Below are 17369 nucleotides of genomic sequence, written 5' to 3'. Positions count from 1 at the left end.
CTTGGACTTAGATCATGTTCTCTTCAATATGTGACTTTCCAAGTCTTGGCTTTGTTCCCAGGTATATAGTCTAGGACACACTTCGAGCTCAACTCAACTGTTAAGTCTTCAGGTCACCTACATGGGTTAAAATTTAAGGCTCACCTGGTGAGAATCATGCTCTATATTGTGGTGGTTTCTTTCTCCTGATAAGATGAAGGGAGGTTCACTCATTGTGGATCCTCCAGTTTGGTGATAGATCTGCTTAGAGAAATGACCTTGTTTATTCGAAAATAGCATCTGACCTCATGACGCATTCGGTTCAGAGCTTTTGGCCACTAGCTTGATAGTCCCAGCTCTCATCACAACCAGAACTACCAGCCACACAACAGCTCTCCTGGGGGCCTCTTTGCCTCTTAGGTACTGACTCTGTCCCTAAGCAACACCATTGTGGTAGCAGGGTAGGGGTGAGGGAGACAGCACACTGGTGGAAAGAGAGGTCAAGCTTGCTGTGAGAGAACCCTCCTGTTGAGTAGACACCCCCCCCTTCTTTCTGGCTGAAAGATACAGTATAGGCAGTGTTTAAAGGTTCAGGGATTTGAGTCACTTGCCTGTTCTGACCACCTCCTCATTAGTCACACATACTCACAGCTTGGGGGAGAAGGACACTGCGTGCCATACAGGACCAGATAACAGTTGCCCTTGGGAGCAGAGTGAACCAGAAGCGGCTATGGAAGGCAGGCTTTGTGGTAACAAGAAGGTGAGGTGCCCCCTGATTCCCATGGGAGGATGTCATTGGCCTGTTTGAGTAAATTTGCAAGCTGGTAGGGTGGTAAAACCCATTAGGTTGAGGACCAGGTAGGGTGTGGCTGGTCCTGCAAATAGGGAAACTAGCCAGTTGGGAAGACTTTCCTACCAGGTCATGGGCTGGGACATATCTGGTGAGGGCAAGGGGTATCATATTTAGGCCCTTGGGCCCCTTAAGAGGCTCAAATACATTAAGGCAGCTCTTGAAATTTTAGGCCTTACAATACATTGTCCTGGATCTCCAGTCTGTACTCCACCACGTGCTGGTCATGACCCCAGGCTGGTTATCTTCAAGCTTGTTCCTCTCTGAGCGGTACTGTAGGACACTTGTCCCCATAGGGCTACCATGAGAGTAAGTATAAAGTGCTTAGCACAGGGCACAGATCATTAGAAGTACTGAGTAGATGTTAGCTATCGTCATCCTCCTAACTGGAAATAGTAACAGTAATGGATGGTCTCCTCCGGGTGTGTTCATGGTTAAACAGGTATTTAGGCAAGGTCTTGTTTTTAGGTATTGGGTCCTTTAGTGACCTCACTGGTCCCACTGAAGATACAGACATTTCTGTCTTCACATTGCTGCCTTGACTTTACTCGGGAGCAAGTGCTTCCTAACGTCACGATGCATCTGTGGAAGGGGTCACTAAGTGGCTTAAAAGGTTGAGGGGGAGGAACAACTCTAGTCAAGGTCTTTCTGCTAAGCTGAAGATTTAGACTATTTATAAGTTCTTTCCTTCTACTGTCTAGAAAAAATTTATTTTGATCAGAAATGGAAACAAAGGGATTAGGGGAATCAGAAGAGTGATTTGTAATTGGTCTCCAGGCTGCACTCTTGTTTCCATTTGTCAAGAGCAAGCCGCTGAATAAAACTGCATGGAAGGACTTTATTAGCAGTAGCTTTCCTCTTGCAGCCTGGGATTAGAGGAATACTTTAACCTTGACACATTCATTTTGTGATCACAAAGCCTTTCGCCTATCGGGTCTATTTTCCCCTTTTCATAATGCCCTGATCCTGGCAGAAGCTTTTAAAATGATCAGAGAATGGTTCCATATTTTTCTCTCTCTCTCTGTCCCTTCCTCCTCCTCATCTTTCCCCGTATGTACTCACCAATCTATACTGAGACGATGAAAAACAAACCCCTCAAGGATGGGAGTCTGATAATATTTTTTACACATATTCTAGAAGGCTATGAAAGAGGAAGACTTTGCCCTCGATGAAGAGTCAATGCACCCAGGGTTGATTTCCTAAGAGGAATTTATTGAAATTAACAGATTTCCAGGGGAAGCACAAAAGAGCACGTAGGAAAAATATCAAATGCCCTTAGTGAGCCATCAACTCACCTGCAAGGAACAAAGAAAACCAGGAAGCTGTGAGTCAGGAAAATAGGCATGAGACATTGCATCCAAATGGTGATTGTGACGAAGGTATAGACTCTTATTTTAAGCATCCATTTGAAATCAGGGTGGGGAGGGTGCCACTGATGTGCATAAATCTCCGAGGTTCCAACATACAATCGACTCAGGTATTTGTTCACGTTAGCGCCTTCCTCGGAGTTAAATGTTAATTGTAGCACTCGACTAGTATCTCAAAGACAGAACTTTGTGGCTTGATAGGTGGAGAAATCTATCCGCTGTACACCAATTTATTATAATTATGGAGTTTTGCTTTACTTTTTTCTTTATCCAGCAACATTTTTGACTTGTTTTAGATGAAAGTGTGTGTCTCATTAATTATGGCATTTAGTTCTCAGCTTGTAATTGGTATCTGGTGCTTCTCACTTGTAGAGCATCTAGTGTCGCTGTTTCAAGGGGGCCTGATGAATTTGCCCGAGGTGAACTGAAATGGAAAGTACCGACTTTCTGAAATAATAACTTCAGGCATTTCTGGTAGCTTCCACAGTTTCGGATTGTTCCAGTGTAGGGGGTGAGAGTGCTGAAAGGGAGGTAGTACATCTGATTCTCTCCCTATCAGAGGGATCGAGATAGGGCCTCTATGTTACCCAGCGGGGCTTTGTGCCAAAATGTAATCAAATAGGAAACTGGGTGCCAATGGTAATTTTTTGAAATGTGCTTTTATGACATCCTCCTCAAAGATGAAAGCAGAGTTCCCTAAAACAAACAAACAGCACCGGACTCGGGCTAAAGCTCTGATAGGAAATTTATTTATGTTTCACCAAACCCGACTTGAAAGTAATTGTACATGATTTGAAACTTTTAATTGTTCTTGTTGTTTCTCTCTGCAAATAAGGAAATCCTGGCTTTCTGTAGAAAACTCTAGATCCTGGCTATTGGTTTCTTTTCAAGGTTCTGCCACAGTAATTGCTTTCTGTTTGATTCTGTGCCCTTCTGAAATTGAAGGTTGCCTCGAGGCAGGAGAAAAGCCGCGGTGGTGACTTGTGGCTTCGGGGACGGGGGTAACCCACAGCTGTGGCTGGAAGCCAGTCTCATTATCCCACGGCTCAGTGGGGCCAGCCGGGGGGGCCCGTGTTACTGCTTCAGATCTGAGCCTAGGACGAGAAGGGTTGGAATCTCAAAGCCTTCTCTTTGCATTATTTATCATTTCTGACTGATAACAGCACCACTTTCTTCTAGGAACCAAACACTGGTCATTATGGTTTTGTTTTAATGTGGTATTTGGCATTGAATTTCACCGTTCTTCAACCGCAGATTTACAAACTGGGGATATATTAAGGGATATGTGTTTCACAGGAAATAGACATTTCACTTCTTTTCAGAACAATATGACTTTATTGCTTGTACACCAGCATATTCCTAATATTGCTTTTTGATTGCTTCCTGTAAATCTGTCATAACTGTGGTGGTGAAAGTTGAGGTGACTTTACTGGTGGCTGAGAACACGGATGTGTTCTGTGAAGTCAGAAACAATTTCATGAGCTATGTGACTCAACAGTTTTGTAAGTGGGATTTCAAAATCGTAAATTTCAAGTATGATTCAATCAACTGTTTATCTATCCAGAAAGGTGGGCTCTGTGGGGTATGTGTGTATCCTTGTGGAATGAGGACCTTACAGAAAGTGGCAGTTTACAGGGAAGGTTGTGGGACAGAACTGCCAGGGTTCAAATCCCAGCTGTGTCACTCACTAGCAGGGAGACTGGACCGAGTCACTTCTCTGTGCTTCTCATGTGTCCCCTGAGGGTTTTAATGCTACCTGACATGCTAACACGTGCCTAGTGCTTAAAACAGTGCTAGGCACCTGATGAGAGCTTAATAATTGCCATCTACCATTATTTTCCTAAAACGTGCTGGTACTTTTAAAATTATGCCCATCGAATGTAAGTTGGCCTTTTCTTGCACACTCTGAGTCATCACCGGGGACTTGAGTGACTGCAGAGTGACACCCTCATCAGCCCTTGGTGATCTCACCTCCTGTCCTCCATTCGGCATTGCTGGGGCCTCAACGCATTAACCAATGTCTTCTCACCACCCCTCCCCGCCAACTGCCTGGCCATCACCTTGTGGGCGAGCCAGGTGTTCTTTCAGGTCTCTTGCAGCTCCCTCTGTTTTCTGCCCTCATTCTAAGTTCTTAGAGCTGATTACTGGTCCTGGGGCTCCCTATCTCCTGTTGGTCGCTGAGCGAAGATTTGTGAGCACACAGGTCCTCTGTCTGCAAGCACACATTGCATTAACCTTTCCAGTTTGATGACAAGTTTTTGTTTTAAAAAAAGAAGGTCTATTTAAGGAGAAAGCACCAGCTCAGGAATCAGGAAGCCTGCCTTTTCTGACTCTATCCCTGGAAACTTGGGGAACAACGCTTATTCCTTATTCATCTTTTTTTTTTTTTTTTAAGATTTTATGTATTTACTCATGAGAGACACAGAGAGAAGCAGAGACATAGGCAGAAGGAGAAGCAGGCTCCCTGCCAGGAGCCTGATGCAGGACTTGATCCCAGGATCCTGATATCATGACCAGAGCTGAAGGCCGATGCTCAACCACTGAGCCACCCAGGGGTCCCTCCTTATTCATCATCATAAAAAGGGAGAATGGGCTGCCCACCCTGCCACCTTAGCAAGGGAGCTATAGTATCAAATGAGCTCATACAGGAGAAAGTGCTTTGAAAGAAAAACACAGGGCTTTGGGGTCAAAACATATTGGTCATGAACCCTAGCTCTACCATATATCATTTATGTACCTTTGGTCAGTGCTTTTCATAACTGAGAATAAAGCTTATCATCTTATTAAATCTGCTTGAATATTTAATGAAATGGTATATGAAGAACCTGACACAAAGTAGACTCTCAAGAAATGGTAGCTATTATCAAATCATTAAGAGACTTTATAAACACAGTGGATCATGATCCACTTCGTATTTAAAGGGCTGTGAGATCTGTCCTGTCCAATGCTGCCCCCATTTTAGCAGGTTTCCCTGTCTGGGATTTTTGTAGATCTTCCACTCTGAGAACTGAGGCATTCATGTTGAGCTGAGCTGAGCTGAGTAAACCCGAAGTGTGTTTACACTTATAAAATGGCTTGCTAGAAGCCTTAACTGTAGAATTTCTGAAGGAAAAGAAATGGCTGTTGTGAAAATCAGTTCTGAACTTTTTCAGGTTGTTTTCAAAAGGATGAGTTCTTCCACTTACCCGAATGAAAAACCTAATAAATACTGTGTATGGGGAGATACAGTCCAAATCACAGACCAGGAGGGCCTTTGCACATCCAGATGGCCTTGGGCCAGCTGGTCTTCTTTGTACACAGCGTGTGCACGCGTGTAAAAGCCTCCAAGAGCCACGTAGGGGTCACCGAAAAGGCATTCCAAGCAAGAGTGCATGGGGGCTGAGCCTTATTGGGAAAGTGAAAACTCTATGTGCAGACATTTCCCCACACAGGAAAGCAGGAAGGGCCTCCTATGGCTTTTTCCCCTCACTCCAATGTCATTTCTCCACTTCTGGGGAAGAAGAGGGATTGGAAAATTGAGCTGATGCCTAGTCGTACACATAAATTCAGAAAGTCCTCATTAGAAAGTAAAACCACGGGGTGGGAGTGATCCAAATAAATTGTATTGTCATAAAGCAATTAAGAGAAAATCAGGCAATCATAAGGTGATAAAAGCCTATTAGTTAAAGGGCCTGAAAAACACAGCGGGTTGTAAAAAATTAAATTCTCACACACAGACAAAATGCAAATACATGCAATTGTCTCTCGATGGCAAAGAGTCAGATTACTGATGTGTGTGAAGAGTTAAAATAAAAGCCTTGGAAAATGTGAGGCACAATTTGATTTCTCATCTGTGCTCAGACTTGAGGATTTCTGTCTTCTAAATTCCTTTCTTTCCTTTGCAGTAAGTCTTACAAAAAACAGTTTTGTGCTTTGAAAATAAGATACATCCCTTAAAATGAAATGTAAGAACATGAATGAATTTTACATTTTTTCATTCATTGAGACCTAGAATTCTAGAATTACATATGTCTAGAGAATCTTATTCTAATGCTGTTATTAAAAATGAAGAAACTAAGGTCCAAGGAGGTTAAAGCCAAGCTTGCACTTGCCTAGTGGGTGAGTCGATGGGAGCAGGTCTGACTCTAGAGACCAGACCACTTCTCTTTTTCCCCCAGCTCAGAGCGCTTTCCACTAGTTCACCTCGCTTTCCTGCTATGATGTTAGTGCTCAAAACATTTGGTCTCTATCAGATGTTGGCAAACTTTTTCTATAAAGGGACAGATAGTAAATATTTTTGGTTTTGTGGGCCCTGGGGTCTTTCTTGCAACTACTCAACTCTGCTGTTACAGTGCAAAAGCAGCCATAGGTGATGCTTAAATGCATGAGCATGCCAGCATTCCAGTGAACTTATTTATAGAAACAGGCCAAGGGCCAGATTCAGCTGACAGGTAGTAGTTTGCTGATCCTTGGTCTATATCATTTTTATAGTAATCATTAAGGAGGCCTTAAAATAACCTAAACCAACATTTTTAGATATTGCAAGGATATTTTTAATGGAAAAAGCTGCCAGTTCCCTTGGTCAGGTGTGTATTTTTTTTCTGAGCACTCTTGTAAGTTCTCTGAGGTCATCCTCAATGAACCCAGTCCTTGGTACACTGCAAGGGACAGAAGCTCCAATCTTGGCTTAATCTTACCCCCTTTCTTCCCATTTCAATAGTAGGCATTTACACAATACAGACTGGTGTAGCACACAATGATCTTGCAGATGTCCCCGGACAGGCCTATGTGTTTGTCCACAATGGCCAATCTGAGCCTACGGTAGGGATCCAACTACTTTCTTGCAATTAGATGAACAACTGTCCTAACACTGTAAGTAATGTCTTTCTGGCACTGGTTAGAAATGCCACATTTATTATGTATGAACTTTCCATGGGCACGTGAATGTGTTTCTGGATTTTTGCTGCTGTTTCATTCACGTATTTGTCTGTTCCTCCATGGACCTTTGCAATATTGTGTCTTCTCTAGCAGGAAAGAAAGTCTTTATCCAGATTTTCTTTTATGTCTTTTAATAAACATTTATAGTTTTTCAAGTATGTCTTGGACAGTTTCATAATGGCTTTTGCATAAGCCACATTTCACTGATTTTTATTTTTATTTTTTTTTAATTTTTTATTTATTTATGATAGTCACAGAGAGAGAAAGGGAGAGAGGCAGAGACATAGGCAGAGGGAGAGGCAGGCTCCATGCACCGGGAGCCTGATGTGGGATTCGATCCCGGGTCTCCAGGATCGTGCCCTGGGCCAAAGGCAGGTGCCAAACCGCTGCGCCACCCAGGGATCCCTTCACTGATTTTTAGAGTGGAGAATAGAAATCAAGTGGTTGAAGCCTGTGTAGTGATAGTGGAAAAGACTGAGCTTGAAGCAATTGTGAATGAAGACCCTGAGGGAGTGCTCTGTCATTTCTTTTTTTTTTTTTTAAGATTTTATTTATTTATTCATGAAAGACACACACACAGAGAGAGAGAGAGAGAGAGAGAGAGGCAGAGACACAGGCAGAGGGAGAAGCAGGCTCCCTGCAAGGAGCCCAATGCGGGACTCGATCCCGGGACTCCAGGATCACGCCCTGGGCAGAAGCTAGGCTCTAAACCGCTGAGCCACCCAGGGATTCCCTGCTCTGTCATTTCTATATCTTTTGGTAGTGGAAGTGACTGACTGACCAGTGTTTACCAAGCAAGCAGGTGGATAAGACAGGGCTAAGATGAAGAAGACAAAGAGCCAGGCAATTTTATAAAGGACCAGGACCAAGTCCTGGAGCAAGATGGCCTCAGCCGCTTTAGGTGCGGTGTCTCATCAGCACACTCATGAAGAGGGATCAGAAGCTGTCCCTGAGGGCAAGAACTGTGGGGGCACCAGGGTATGCAGCATTCCCTGTCAGGTTGCACAAGCTTTTGGGTTTCAGTTGGATAAAATTGATTCTTTTATATTTCCCTTATATTTCCCTCCTTTCAGGTCTCCATTCTGGCTAACTGGCCCTAATTCTTGCCTTGCATCTACTTTGGTTCAGCCCAGCCTGCCTTATTTTAGTTGCTTGCTTCTCATTCTTGCACTCACTTCTGTGCCTATCTTCATTTGAACTGATTTATTTGGCATTGAGTGCATTTACTAACTGATTCTACTCTTGACGTCTGTTGTTTTGCTAGTAGAATGATCTCTATTTGTGCCATCTAGCCTTCTGGTTTTCCATTCCTGGGCAGTCCCCCTGTTGCTCCAGCAACCACTTATTTCTAGGGAACCTCTGTCCTTTGGAACCTGCTGGCTTCCTGGGTGAGACTCCAAACTAACTCAGTGCCTCAGTCTTCCACACAACCCATTATTCTTCTAGTTCATACTGGTAGCTAATTATTTGTGTATGTGTGTGTGCGCGCACACATTTCTACTATTACCTATTTACTGAGAGATATCAGATGCATGCCTCAAAGTAGGGTCGCTTCTAACTAGCCATCTTATTTATTTTACCTAATTCAATGTTAAATGAAGTGCTGCAGATATTATTGAGGAGACTTACCTAAACCAGGTAGATCCAATCAACATATGGAGTCACTTTCCTGGTGAACAATGTCCCTTAGACTAAGGTGGATGCCACCTGAATGGGTTATTGTTGGTTTTGCCACTCCCAGTATCAGTTAACACATCATTTGATGTACATTCTCATGTATAAACTGAGACAAATCTATACCCAGACCTGATGAGTAGTTACAGTAATATCACAAAAAGAATTCTAGCTTGTATGTATGACCTGAATTCATCCTATTGTAGACGTCTCAACCATGGTCTGAGAATTAGTTTGGCAAGTTTTTAAAAGACACAGATGCCTAGGTTCCACTCCAGACCAATTGAAACAAAATTCCTAAGGGTGGGTCCCAGGCAGTGGTATTTTACATTTTTTCCAGATGATCTTAAAGTGCAGCCAAGCTTGAAAATTACTATTTTAGCAGCACTTACAGGGGCACCAGCTGTCCTGCTACACAGCCTGTTGTCACCAGACATCTCTTTCTTAAACTTACAGAAAACTTATGGGGACCCAGTCTGTGATTTGGGTCATGCTATCTAACTTAGTATGCACAACATGGAGGTCTTTTTGTCCTTTCTCTGTTGTATTAATTCTCCAAACCCAGAAAGTGATGTATCAGAGAGAATTATTTATAATTTTTAAAAGGGCCACATCAATGCCTAGACCACATGGGTTTGTCTCCACAGGGAGATGGCTGTGGTATCTTTGAAGAGTCTGCTAGGAATTTCAACAGAATGAAAAGCTCATTGAGTATTAATGGAATGGAAGCAAGTCTACAGTGGAATGCTATTGTTGAAACAGCCCTATATCAGTCCATCTTTCCCAAAGTAAACAAGACATACTGTAACTAGTCTAAGCAGAAAACTAATTTATTAAGGGATAGGTTGCAGGTAGTAGCAACATAACCCTGCCATGAGATTGCTTCTGTGAAGCCCCAGAGGACCAGACAGGATGGGTCATATTGAAGATCTGGAGCTTGGCTCCCTGAAAGTTCTGTGAGTGTCCATGCCCACCCCGCATGGATGCCTTCACCACCAACTTTGCTAAATGATGTCCTTCATCAAGACGCTCTGAGTGCAAATCTTGACACCATGTAAGGTTATGCCCAGCTACAAGCATTGCTGGGAAACTGAGTAATTTTTTTCAATACTGAGGAAGCAAGACATATTAGAGGAAATTCCTAAAACATAAGAAGGAATTTTAAAAGATACAGAATGGCTTCAAAGAATGAAAAACACCCCCCCGCCTCGCCTCTCTTTTCCTTCTTCTTACCAGAGTTATCCTTGTATGCAACCATTCCTAAGAAAAAGTAGCTGGAAAAGACCCGATGTCCATCATCTGTATGCCTATGTGAATTAAAAACTAGCATTCTCTCTCCCTGCAACATGCGCTGTCTCATCTCTAGTAATATAAGGGAATCAAGGCTTTATTCCATCCTAAAGGCATTCTTGTCAGCAGTGGTGTTGTTGGAAGGAGTGTTGTAAGTGGGAGTAAAGAAGACAAGAAGAACCCCCCTCCTAACTCTACCCCAAAAAATCAACCCTAGAAGATTTCCCTGTCAACCCATGTACTTTCATTTACACACAAATTTCCTAAAGTCCAGAGTTGGACTTCACAATTAAGAAAATTTACCAAGTACTTGAAGCAAATTTTGAAAGAGCTACATTAGCTACATTATTGCTAATAGAAATTAGAGCTATGAGGAAATGCTGGTAAGAGAATGCTGAGAACACATGAAAAACTTCAAAAATACAATAGGTCTAATGGAGAAGATGGTACTCTTTCTATCAGAGACAGGAGGGGGGTGTTGGAGAGGGAGAAGGACTTTTTTTTTTTTAACCATAAGCTAACAGGAGGGGTTTTATTTAGACCAAAGGCACAATTCCACCCACAATGGTGCCCTCAGGACACTCCTCGATTCCCCTGGCACTTCAGTAGAGATGATTCTCATCGAATACAGATCGCTTCCAGGAGGACTTGCCTAGAGGCAATATAATGACCCAAATAATCTCTTCAAGTCTCTTGCAGGTTTTGATGCTGTGAAAAAGCTTTTGTCTAGTTCTCCAGTGGAAACCAAATTAGTGTCTTTAAGCACACAGGCAAAGTTTGTACAATACAATCAAATGAAACCTCTAGGTAATTAGTGGAATACATAAGTAGGTACACATCCGAGAACCTGCCTGCCCGGTGATCTAGCCCCACCCTCTCTTCATGGCATGCACAGTTTGCATCCATCTGATCCCTTGGCCTCCTACCCAAGGTGGCCCTATACTTCATGAGAAGAAGCAGAAAATCTCAAGCACAGACTTCAGAGACAAAGAGGATTCTATTTTAAAATTTTGATTCGTTAAACTGGGGCCCATCATGAAAGGTCATCAGGAAAGAAGAAACAAGATAAACATTGGTCTGGACATCTTCCAGAAGGGCTGAGGAAGGCGTGTCTTCAGAACAAAGCACAGCATGATTGAATGTACACTGGCTGCTGTTGGTGCGTATTCAATTCTGTTTGCACATAGGAGGAGGCAGTTTTCTATTGCCAGCATTTGACTGGCGTTGGTCCTGTTCCACTGAAGGAGAGAAGTTGCCTGTGAGAACACCTCCTGTGTTATTAAGCTATGTGAGGATGTTGCCATTTCTTTAACTTCTGAGTTCGACTCTTCGGCTCTGTCCTTTGCTATTGGGAACCTGGAGTAGATGCTGAAGGATGGCCCCAGTGTGGGGGCCCAAGCAAACATTTTAAAGGATGTATTTGTTTCCACCCAAATAATTGAGAAATGAAGAACTTGAAACAAAAATATCTTGATATTAATATCTGGCATTTATTTAGCTACCAACCACTGTACACATATTATCTCAATTTTATCTTCATAAAATGCTCACAAAGTACCTACTATCGACAACGAGGTTCAGAGAGGCGAGAGAATTGGTCTAAAGCTAAGAGCCAGGTTTCCCCACGGTCTGTCCACTTAGCCACACCAGAACCTTTGGGAGACTTAGCCACAGTCAGCAGCTGTCGGGTGCTGTAACGGACACTCTCCGGGCCCTGTCGTTTCCTCTGTCCTTACCACTTGAATGCCCACTGCTCAGCTCCTAGGTTGGCAGTTCTTTGCCTGAGGACTGTCTCTGGCTGACCCCAGGGCTTACTTTGCTCCTGTGGCCAGTCCAAAGTATCCAGGCACAGATGTTCCCTGCCACCCCCCTCCACCCCCAGGCAGTCATAGCCAATGACTAAAAGGAGTGGCCCATAAGACCCCAGCTTCCTCTTTCTTCGGTGGGTCCACTCTGGGCGTGTGTTCTGTTCTGTACCAGCTCGGAGTTCCTCAGCAACAGTCATCTCCAGCTATCCTCATTGGGAACTTGCTCGATGCCATAGGAGGGCTCTTGCCTTCACTCTCTCACTGCCACACTCACTTGCCAGCGTTTCCCAGCCTTACTACCCAAATTGACCACTCGCACTTGGATCCTGGTCTCAGGAGCAGCTTCCAGAGGAACTCAAACTAAGTGGTCGTATGTGTGCCTTGCTACTCATAAATGGGATTTGGGGTGATGGCAAAAATGGCCCCAATTCTCCAGCCCTCTCTGCACGCATGCCTTTTGTAATGTGAATTTGCAGCTCCTCTCATCAAGAGATGAAGTGTATTTCTCCATCTCTTGCATCTGTGCTGGCCTTGAAACATGCTTGGGCCAGTAGAGTGAGGCACAAGTAACTGTGCCTGTTTTGAGCGTAGGCTCTGTGAGGCTTTGTGTTCTCACTGTCACTCTCAGATGCCTGCTGCCTCCATATAAGCAAGTTAAGTTCAGGACAAGGGAACACACGGAGCAGGGCTCCTTATAGGCTAAAGCCATGGGAGGGGCAGCCAGCCCTTAGCCAGCCAATCCAGCCACTCTCAGCCCAAGTCTGACCCAGATCAGCAAAACCACCTAGCCGGTCCACAGACTTTGGGGTGAAAATACGTGCTGTTGAGTGCCACTGCTCTTTCTGTGCAGCACTTTTGTAGCAGTAGATTATTGATGCAGTTACTGCAAGCTCTTCTGACTTCTGTTCTTTCCACTTCCTTCCTTTCGTGATACTTTTTTTAAAAACACATATTCTTTTTCTCTCTTCTTGTCTGCCAGTGTTTGTAAATATATTAACATTTCCTGACGATCACTGATCAAGCTGAACTCTGCCATTAATTTATTGGAACCTAAACTTCCAGATGATCTTTTGGACCTTTCCTTCAGCCAGTCCACTAATTACAGGTTGAGAAGCTAGGATATTTTTATTTAACATGATTGTAATATAAGGAATCGTCTGAAGAGGAGGTGGAGGGCTGAGGGAATATAGAGGCCCTCAGAAGACACAGTGGGAAAGGAAGATTCCCTCCAAAAAGATTTTATTTATTTATTTATTTATTTATTTATTTATTTATTATTTTATTTATTATTTTATTTATTTATTCATGAAAGACACACAGAGAGAGGCAGAGACACAGACAGAGGGAGAAGCAGGCTCCCTGCAGGGAGCCTGATGAGGGACTCGATCCCAGAACCCTGGGATCACGACCTGAGCTAAAGGAAGACACTCAACCACTGAGCCACTCATGCATCCCATCTCCAAAAATATTTTTTTAAAAACAGAAAAGAGAATACGGGAAAGCAGGACAAGGCCTTCATTTTTTCATTCTGTAAATAATCGAGCCTCTACTATGTGCCTGATAGTGCTAGGTGCTGAGGATACAAGGATGTGTAAGAACATGGTTTCTACCCTTGAAGACCAGTTCTAGTGGGGGACTGGATAAAAAAGACAAAAGTAAAGTAATTTTCCACATTCTGGAGACTTGAGAGAGAATCCAGTAAATGTGCATTTCCTAGGTAGGGACAAGTTTAGATAAGTGAGAGTTCCTCTGAGGCTTTTGGCTTCCCAGAAGGCAGTGCACAGAAGACCAAAGCTGGAGAGCGGGGTCGGGCTGGCGGTGAGGAGGGAAGGTTTGACAAAGGGTGAGTTCAGGGTGATTCACTACCACTACCAAGCTTCACAGCGTACAGCGAAGTTCTGAGAACCTGGGAGGGTGCCAGTGGACAAGTGCATCCCAAGGGCTCTCCTGCCTACTCAGGAGGAGAAAGAGCTCTGTGGTTGCTGGGGGAAGCGGGTTGTAGTCACTCAGTAGTTCACAGATTTACATGTAGTCTACCTACTTAATAGCAATCAATGTGTCATTTGGCATTTGTGTTAATTAAACTATTTAATAAAACTTTGGGTTAAGAGTGCTTATCTCATATTTCAGACATTCCCAGGAGTGCTTAGAAAGGGACTTCAAGTAGGAAAAATATGCCATTTGGCAATAATCCATGAAACTAATTACCATAAAGAAGTGAAAATTTGCACAGAAGGGCTTGCTACAAATATTTGAATCAATTCAGAAGATAATTTACTTTAGTTTTGCCAGATTCTCAATATATCTGGTCCCTCACCTCCCATATGAAAGCTCACAAGAGATTAAATCACTTTGCCTTCCCAATATTCCAAGAAGAAGATGAACTGTCCCTTAAAATCTGACTTCCTTTTGGGACCCCATGGAAGTCCAATGCTAGCACCATGAAATAGGAAAATATGTTTTTCTAGACTCTTTGTAACAGAACCCTTAACATGAAATAGTCCATTGAAACTCAAAATTCAGTACAAGCTCTCTGTCATTTTCTGAAACACAAAAAAATAATAACGCCGTGTTGGCCAGTTGAGTGTAAGCTCCTTAAGGGTAAGGATTTTCCAAGTTTAATTTGCCTTGACTATATGTCCAATGCTTGATGTAGTTATTCAGTAAAAGAATAAAAGGATTATAAACCATTTCACACCCAAGAATAACAAAGCCAATTAAAACCAAAAATGAATCCTGAAAACAGAAAGGAGTGCCACTTTTCTAGGGAAATGAAGAAACAATACATTTCTCAACATAGGAATTACTCAGGTGCCTTTGCAAAAAGTTTGTCTATGTGACCCAGGTATAAAGAGGTCTTACAACAGGCCAGGATGAATGTCCCAGGTCTCATAATTTGAAAGTCTCTCAGTAGCTACCTGTATGTCTTAGATGAGCCACATTCTGCCTATCTGCCCATATTCAGAAGAACTACATATGACCCATGATGGTGATGAGAGAGGTGTTCCCCTCTCTCTGCTAGGCTTGAGCTGAGGAGGTTCTGAATAACAGAGGACTGGTAAGTGGCACATTGAGAAAGAAAGCATTGGTCATAGTCCATTAAAAAGATGATGGGTCGCAACTTTTTCTTTGTAGTCTTCTGTCCTAGTTCTTAGATTCCATAAAAAATCTGATTTTAAAATATTAACATTATTTTTGTTCTTCTTCAGATTTGGTTTGGTTTAGGTGCCTATGTCACTTGCTGCTTTGCAAGTGACACCTGGTAAAGCATTCAGTGAGGCCCACCCAAGTACCACATTTGTGACTCTATTTGCTTGTAAAGTCCAAGTCATGAGCTGTGCACTGACATTTTGGGTCAATGATTTCTGCTACTAAAAGTATATAAGAATAATTTTCTGAGTTTCTTCTATGGAAGAGAAAAGTATCTCTGGTATTTGATAAATATTGAAGCATTTGGCTTACTTTTAACATTGTTCTCATGGGCTTCCTTTGAGACCAGTAGGAAATGCTTGACCTGAAAATCAAGGTATAGACTGGGGCACTTGTGCTCAGTGCTGTGGGAGTAGGGTTCATGCTTTGCCAGCATAAGGACCAGAGTCAGTGGTCATCAGCAAATTTGACTGCAGGTCTGAGTTTATCAGTGCTGGGTGAGTCTCAGGGTTGGGAAAGACCTTAACAGTCTTAGAATCTAACCACTCATTCTGTGCTTGCGTCCCCATGATGACATTTTGCCTGTCTCTGCTTGCTTCACCCAAGATGTCCATCCCATAGAACAGAATTTGCAAGCTAGCAGCCCACAGAAGTGTTTTGTTTGGCTTGCCTGGTATTTAGATGTTTTTAGAATTTAGCTTGTAACATTTAAAAATAGAGAGAGTTCTCATAGATTCTTGGAACTCTAGCTTCTCCTGAAAAATCAGTTAACCACATTGGTGCTGTATCCCTTTGGGCATCAATAGCCTGGAGTGTAACAGCTGCCTCCAGCCCCACCTCCATTTGCACAGAGTGTGCTTTTACCTCACCCCATCATCCAGACTGTTTTTCACTCATCGTGCTGCCTCTGCATGCCATGGGAGTCTCTGACGTCTGTCTCAGAGCCCTTATTCACTGGCTTGACACCCTGAGAAACCAACTCTAATCAATATGAACGTCCCTGGTTTTTAAAAAAGCAGAGCTCATTTTTTTAATAATAAATTTATTTTCTATTGGTGTTCAATTTGCCAACATACAGAATAACACCCATCCCGTCAAGTGCCCACCTCAGTGCCCGTCACCCATTCACCCCCACCCCTCACCCTCCTCCCCTTCCACCACCCCTAGTTCGTTTCCCAGAGTTAGGAGTCTTCATGTTCTGTCTCCCTTTCTGATATTTCCAACCCATTTCTTCTCCCTTCCCTTCTATTCCCTTTCAAAAAGCAGAGCTCATCTTCACTCTTTTAGCTACAGTCTTCCTGCTGTGGTTCGTGTCTTCTTCCCTCTTCTAATTCATGTCTCCACAATCTGCCAATGCTCTAGTTCATTTGAGTCAAATGTTGTTTAGGCTCTCACATTCTATATTTCTAAATAGATTCTATATAGTTGGGGTAAGAACAAGGGAAGGAGATGGCCCCTATGCAGGAGTTAATAGCTCATTTAGACAAAGTGGAAAAGCAGTTTTTGTACATGAGGTAATAAATAGAGAAGGATGAACACTGTCTCCCAGCTGTGGAACCCCGCTCACTTGAAGAGAGATTCATCTTATTTGCCACTGGCCACCCGGTTCTGCCTATGTGGCGAAACAACTGAGAGCCTTTCTAACATTTGGTGTTGACCTGACTTGAGAGAAGCAGAATATGTAATTGTTCATAAGGGAACAGAGCCTCATATCTTTGTCTGATAGTTAATATCATCAAAGCACATTTCTTAAAGCTCCTATGATTTTTCTGGACTCACTTGATGTTTATTGTGCTTAGCACAAATCATGGGAAAGCTAACATTTACTCTGCATTTATATTCAAAATATATTGGCATTATGGTTGCTTTTGGGTGGTCTAAAGGCCTCCTCAAACTTGGATATGGCCCACCCAGCTATTAGGAGAGAGATTACCTTACTTCCAAATGATCAGATTTCCATTCACAGATTAATAATAGGACTCTCTTCAACAGTACTTCTCAGGAAATTTGCATTTTACTAAATATATATATTTAGAGAGATAGAGAGGAAAGGAGATGAAGAGGGAGAGAAGGAAACAGTTGGAGAAATTGTAAAAGTTGCTTGAAAACCATTTGAAATGGGCATTACTTGTCACAACTAGACAGTAGTGAATATACACTTGACCATCTTAGTGAGCATTTCCATGAAGTAAAAGAAGGTGGTCTTTCCCACTGGGCCTTTCTGGCCCCCCAGCTATTTCATATCAACAGACAATGGCATTAGGCACCTACATTTCTAGGCAAATCTATTATTAGTTGGGGAAAGGGGAATCATTTCAAGTAAAATAAAGGACA

The 17369-nt window shown here is 42.9% G+C and overlaps 1 long non-coding RNA gene across 1 annotated transcript in view; it reads left to right on the top strand.

Annotated features, from left to right (window-relative positions):
• Positions 1-635: 635 nt before the first annotated feature.
• The window catches only part of LOC118353104 (uncharacterized), a 53174-nt gene continuing 36440 nt past the window's right edge, over positions 636-17369 (top strand). Inside the window, exon 1 of the long non-coding RNA XR_004811359.2 lies at positions 636-739. This is a non-coding gene — a long non-coding RNA (uncharacterized LOC118353104). The remainder of the gene's footprint in view (positions 740-17369) is intronic.

This window comes from Canis lupus, chromosome 32 (genome assembly GCF_003254725.2).
Source record: "Canis lupus dingo isolate Sandy chromosome 32, ASM325472v2, whole genome shotgun sequence".
Lineage (NCBI taxonomy): Eukaryota > Metazoa > Chordata > Mammalia > Carnivora > Canidae > Canis > Canis lupus.
The sequence above is the reverse complement of the archived record's forward strand: the minus strand, read 5'-3'. Positions and strand labels throughout refer to the sequence as shown.